This window comes from Acromyrmex echinatior, chromosome 2 (assembly GCF_024713525.1).
Source record: "Acromyrmex echinatior isolate Ae372 chromosome 2, ASM2471352v2, whole genome shotgun sequence".
Classification (NCBI taxonomy): domain Eukaryota; kingdom Metazoa; phylum Arthropoda; class Insecta; order Hymenoptera; family Formicidae; genus Acromyrmex; species Acromyrmex echinatior.
In genome coordinates, this window is record NC_141853.1 from 22,434,376 (window position 1) to 22,440,777 (window position 6,402).

The following is a 6,402-nucleotide window of genomic DNA, read 5'->3' on the forward strand; positions in this document are numbered from 1 at the left end:
GGAAATTAAAAAAAAAAATTACACCGTTGTTCTTTTTGTTTGTTATTTTAAAGGTGTCATCGCTCGGGGGAGAAATATATTTCCGCAACAATGTAGCGATAGAAATTCACGCGAATTATTAATACGCGTTATAAAAATGTACATATTGTGCATATCAGTGTGTGAAGGATGATCAACTGTGAAAATAAATAGGAAGAAAAATACATTGCTCGTTGACGTATTTTAGAGCGTAGGTCTAAGTGAATAGTCAGTAAACAACTCGTAAATAATACAAATTTGCGCGGAGGCGCATACTTAGATCTTCACGCAAAATATATGGGGATCCGAAAAACACACTTCCCATGTCGTAAACCATTCGGTGCTATTCGCCTGTCACACTTCTCGCGAATCCGGTTGTGCCGTGTGAGTCATTCTCTACCCGGTGCGACCACAGCAGAGTCGGCTGCGGCCGACTTCTTTTAACTTCATCGCATACACACACAGACATCGGGCCAGCTGCAGAAGCTACGAAGTATTCGATCTATTCGATATGTATTCAAAGCATTCGTCGGACATTTGGGACGTCCATTCATCTTCCCTCGAATCTCGAATCACCAACGGATTTGTCTATCTGTGCGATGCGGGATTCCATCACCCCAGTAAAAAAAAAAAAAAAAAAACACATTCAACTTCATCCGCTTACTCGTGTTCGAAGATCACTATAGGAAGAAAAAGAAATGAAGTACGGCGATGTTTGTGGATTTCGACTACTCTACTCCAGTGGTTGAGAACCAATACGGGGAATCCACTCGAAAGTGTCGAGCTTTGAGATGTCTGTGTTGTAAGAAAAGTGAAGACGTAATTACTTAATTTTATTTCTTCCACGTAATTCGAATGCTTCTTCGCGCGAAATATTATATTTATAATTCATTTTAATTTATTTTTATTTACTAAAATACTAAATTTAATAACTTTCGAATAGATCCATAAAAACAAGAAATTGAAGATGCACATTTTTTCACATAAGGATTTTGTTCAAGTATCTAAAAATTTAGCTGGATACAGATCGAAAAATAATGTTATCAAGCAACAAAATAATTATGTAAATAATTAAACTTAAATTTGATGACAATATTGGCAGAAGGTTTTACATACAGAAAAATATGTAAGTAATAATTATTTGTTTCAAGTATTTCAAAAATTCATATATCTGCAAATCTATCATAAGTTCATCACAAGCAAATTTATTCAAAATATATTCTGAATCCTAGTAAGTTTAATACTTCAGTCAAGATTATTGAATTAAGACAAATTTGATTTACTTTTTATGCAGTCGTTTCTCCGACAAAATATACAATATTCTTTAAAAGAAAATAAGTTCTTGTTTTGAGTAATGAGTTTTTATAAAATTTATAATAAATTAAAATAAGTACCTACATTTTAAGATTATCAAGAAAAGATTCCTAAGAAAGAAAGTAAGTTGAGTAATCACTTTTCTTAGCAATGGAGTGATATTTTTCTCTTTAGCAACCTCTTTAATGATTCTACATGATTATCTACTTATTTTGTTAGTCCAAATAAAATTATTTTCAGGTCTATATCTAAATTTTTAGAATATACTTCAGCAAAATCATCTTTTATTTGTTTTATTGAATGATCAAAATTGGTCATGATTATAACTTTGCCATTTAAAGTTGCTGAACCGAATATATCGACGGGATAATCATTGCCATTTTTATTATTTGTTCTTTTCTGTTTTTTCATTTCACCGTCCTTTCCTTTTTATTCATCCACAAACCAGCAAAGCCGACTAAGAAATAAAATAAGTAACGTGTTAAGTTTGCAACGTATAATAATATAAAAAATATGATAAAGAAAAAAAATCTCTGTAATCTTGTACAAAGATAATTCGTTTTTTCTTACTAAATGATCTACATACCTGGATCTACATTACTTTGATGTGAGTAAAACTGAATAAATTTATGCGCGTATTTAACTTATCACGAAAGTCGCTATAATTTCATAATTTCCTCCTCTTTTTCTTCTCTCTTTCGCCCTTCCCTCGCTCTTCCTCCCCCCTCTCCCCCTCCTTCTCGCCCTCCTCCCCTCTTAAAAGAATAAGTTTACGGATGTAGATTCTTGCGCTTCTCAGGTGCGGGCTTATCGCAGAACAAGTTCTCGTGTTTTATCGTACGTGTATCCGGCTTTTAATCGATGCTGCTGCCGCCAATGATACCTCTCCTCTTCCCTTTCATGCCTTTCCCTACGATCATTATCGCGATATTTATACGACGAATTAAGATATTCGCCCAAATCGCGCAAGCGACTAAGTGGCCGACGACACTGTTTATCTCCTAAGTAGGCGGGTGAAGTGATTTAAACGAGAGAATCCGGTTGTGTGAAAAATTTCGTTCATCGTCCATTTATGTTCGAATTTCTTTAATTTTTAACGTCGGATTCTCACTTCCTGTATTCTATTTACGTGGCTACCAAGCGCAGGTGGAATGTGGATTATGACGTCAGAAGCGCGGAGATTCGCACCGGCGATCATCTCGGACTTGGCGAGTTTTCTCCAGTGTAGGATCGTTTTCCTCTCGTCAACGAAACCACTTTCAAAACTTTGTAAAGCGAACGTTCTTCGAAACACGGTACTACTTGTAAAACTGTGAATAATGACGGCAGCTCTTGAAAAATCCCCTCGAGATTCACAACTTCTAAACCACCAATCTTTGATGTCGCAATGAGAACACTCACCAGCAACTTTAATTTAAAATAATGAAATACATTCTTATCAAAGCATTAAAAACTTAATCTAAAAGTGCTTATTGTATGATAATTTTTCAATTAAACTCCTGTTATTTGCAGTTCTTATCTCTTTACGTGTTGCAATACATTAAACTTTTGAACAATTTTTAAAGTGAGGAAGCAAGGATTCCATAAATTTAAATTAATAAAAAATAATAATAACGGCTGTGGGAATCAACGCAATTATTAGTGCGATTATCTTATGTTATAATAAACTAAATAAACACTCTAAATCTGTAGCAATGAAAATTTTACTGCTACCAAAAGTGAGTAACAAAGTCATTGCTTTAAGTATGGATTTTCACTGCTTTGAAATTAGTCTGTCTACTCTTACATAAAGGAGTGGACTATTTCATTCGATTAATCGAAGTGGTTTAAGCATTAGTTGATAATGCATTGCAAGATGCATTGAATGTTACTGCAAGGAGTGAAGCGACATTAGCACACCATTTGTCACACGTTTGTCGTTTGTCATGGTCGTTACGGGCGAGACGCATTTGACATAAACATAAGAGACAGAATAAAATAATTAAAAATAAAATAATGATTAAAAATAAGGTTAATAGATTGATAGCATGTGGTCTGCTCAAAATCTGTCTCGTAGACTTTGTTATCTGGATTTGATATAACATTATTCTGTCATTATTTTAACCTTTAAATTCACTCCTTTTTGAAATAAATTTTTTACTCTAATTATCGAATGGATTTTCCATTCCTATCTTGCAGTAAAATTCACTGGCAGTAACATTGGCGCAATTGCCATTAATGCCTGTATTGAAATTTCAATTTAATGCAGTAAAATTTTATTGCTACAGATTTAGAGTGAATATAAAATAATCGCTTTATTAACTGCGTTGACTTCCACAGCCGTTATTATTTTTTATTGGTTTTGACAACTTGTTATTATAATCAATACATCTAAGTAGAGCCTAAATAAATGTAATATGATAATTCTGTAGATTGGAAATAAAAAAAAAAGTAGAGATATAATCGTCGAAGTCATTGACTTTACAAGATAATTGGTATCAGTAGACGACTATCGTGTCTCAACTTCCGCTTGAAACGGTGACAAGAAAGAATACGCGAATATTATTCGTGATTCTCGCTACGTTCACACGAATAACTTCTACCTCGGGGAGAGGATCACTCTGGTTTCATAAAGTCTTATAAAATGCGGTAGAACGACGAAATATGATAGCGGTCGTGACTGCTACTATCTGAGATCCGACGTTGTAACTGCAATTTCTAAATTTCCGCTTCTACCACAGATACAGATTGAAACAATACGTTGAAGTAATTGTTAATTTACGAAGTTTATGGCGTCTTTCGTGAGATTATCGAATAAAAAAATTTCTCTTCAAACGACCATTCTCTCACGGACATTAAATTCCAAGAACTATCCACGCAATTTTCCTTGTTGCTGACGTCGTAATCCGAAATGGATGTTGTAAGTATATGGTACTGCCAGAGTAAAGCGCGCGAGACCGTGTAGAAAAACGAAAGGTCGATGACGAAGGGCGGCGAGAGAGGAAGGGAGGAGGAGTAAATGAGAGAAACGAATCAAACTTCTGAGGTCTGGAGTCTACGTGATTCGAAATCAAGCCATTAAAGTACCTTCTCTTTAGAGCCGACTTTTTCTTAACATTAACTTAAGAAGCATCGACCATCTTTCTTGTCGTTACAAGCGGAATAGAAGATAAATTTCTCGGCAATTAAATTGCGGATATAGAAATGTGTATAATAAAAATTATTTCAAATAATTTGAGTTAATTTTAGATTGGATTCCTCGTAGAATTTAACTGAAACAAATTTATAGTTCGAGACATAATTACGAGGTTACTTAATGAAAATTAAAAAGATAGTAAGTGGGGGAAGAGTATTTTAACGAAGTTGACGAAGATCATTGCTGAGAAAGATTATCCTCGAACATGTCAAAGAGCACATCTTGCCTTTAACAACCTTTCACTTTGTATGCAAATTAGTCTAATAAAACTTAAACTCTCAATTTGTCCAAGAGACTTGCATGGGGTTCAAAATTATAATCTACTTCAAAATTAGTTTAAAATTATATTTTACCAAAAATAGAGGCAAATATATTAAAATTTCCCGTTTAACTTTCCGTTTTCTGCTTTTTAACGATAAGGAATGATGATAAAATCTCGAATGTGAAATAGATGACAAAATCTCAAATATATTATTTACATATAAGTTGCGTTTAAATAGCTTTAATTAACAAGCATATTTGAGCATTTTTGATGGCAAGCCAAAGAGAGAATTAACTTGATTTACTACAATTACATACAAAACTTTGAGATAGAGACGCGTTCATACGTAATAAAAATATCTTGAGCATTTTCAATATTGCAATATCTTGCGCAACTACATATGTGTGATAACGTGTCGCTGATAACTCAGATTGCTTTTCACGAAAACTCAAAATTGAATTTCTCTCTTATCTTTTCCGGAAAGTCGTAATTTTTCGCGATAGAATCGCACGTATTCGACAAATATAAATGCTACAAAAATAAAACTTTATTGCAGCAATTATATGTATAGACGCGAAATTTTATTTAAATCAAATTTAAATTTCAACAACGGGTATATCTTAGTTAATTAACTAGAGATCCCTACTTGAGATATGTACAATAATACGGTGCAGTTGCACGTTTTGCTTATGTGAAATATGATAATTACATTGTTCGGGTACGTATATATAAAGGATACGAGACGCACAATGAGAATTATTACGAAATAACCTGAATTCCAAGAATTATTAACATACATTGGAAATAATTTGATATTCATTAGTAATTTTGATATCATTTTCAATGTATAACGTATTTCTATGGTTACCTGTGACTAACAATTTTAGCCGCAGTATTTAATTAAAATCAGTCGATAGCGACATTAAACTATTATAATTACAATCATATATTAATCATATATAATTATAATTATAATTAATTGCATCACAAGATTCATATTTTTCCGAATTTAATTGTATTTTTTATTTAACTGTGTTTTTTTATCCAATTGCGTTTTTCATCCAACGTTGAATATTTGTAAAGAATGTCCGCTTTTATATTTTAATCAAATTATCATTTACTTTTTATTATTTGATTATACAGAATTAATTGAAGACAATAACGAATATTTTCATTTTTATTCAAGTATCGTTTATTTGAAGTTATTTAGAGAATATTCAGTTGCAAAATGCGCAGTTAGAAAAACTATAGATGTTACAAATGCGTTTTGTTACAATTGCGATGTTTGAAATGCGTGTGGCTCGACATTAACCATATTAACTTGTGAATTAGTTTAGAACTCTTGTCATATTTTTATGCAACTTTAATTAGCGGATACACTTAAATATCCTCTCAAGCATCAGCCTATGCAAATTTACTCAATTAAATTAATTATATACGCGTATATATATATAATTACGTATTCTATATTGTATTCTATATTGTACTTGAACGTAGAAAGAAATAAAAAAGAAATATGGTATAGAAAGAAATGAAAGATGCATATATATTGATATATATTTGCGATATTAGAAATACTATATTTTATATATATCTTAAATTTCCTGCACTTCTAAAATCTATTTACACATTA

At 32.3% G+C, this 6,402-nt stretch overlaps 1 protein-coding gene across 1 annotated transcript in view; it reads left to right on the plus strand.

The window, feature by feature from the left end:
• Ugt50B3 (UDP-glycosyltransferase family 50 member B3) overlaps positions 1-6,402 on the plus strand; it is a 75,640-nt gene that overhangs the window by 68,827 nt on the left and 411 nt on the right. The window lies entirely within an intron of this gene.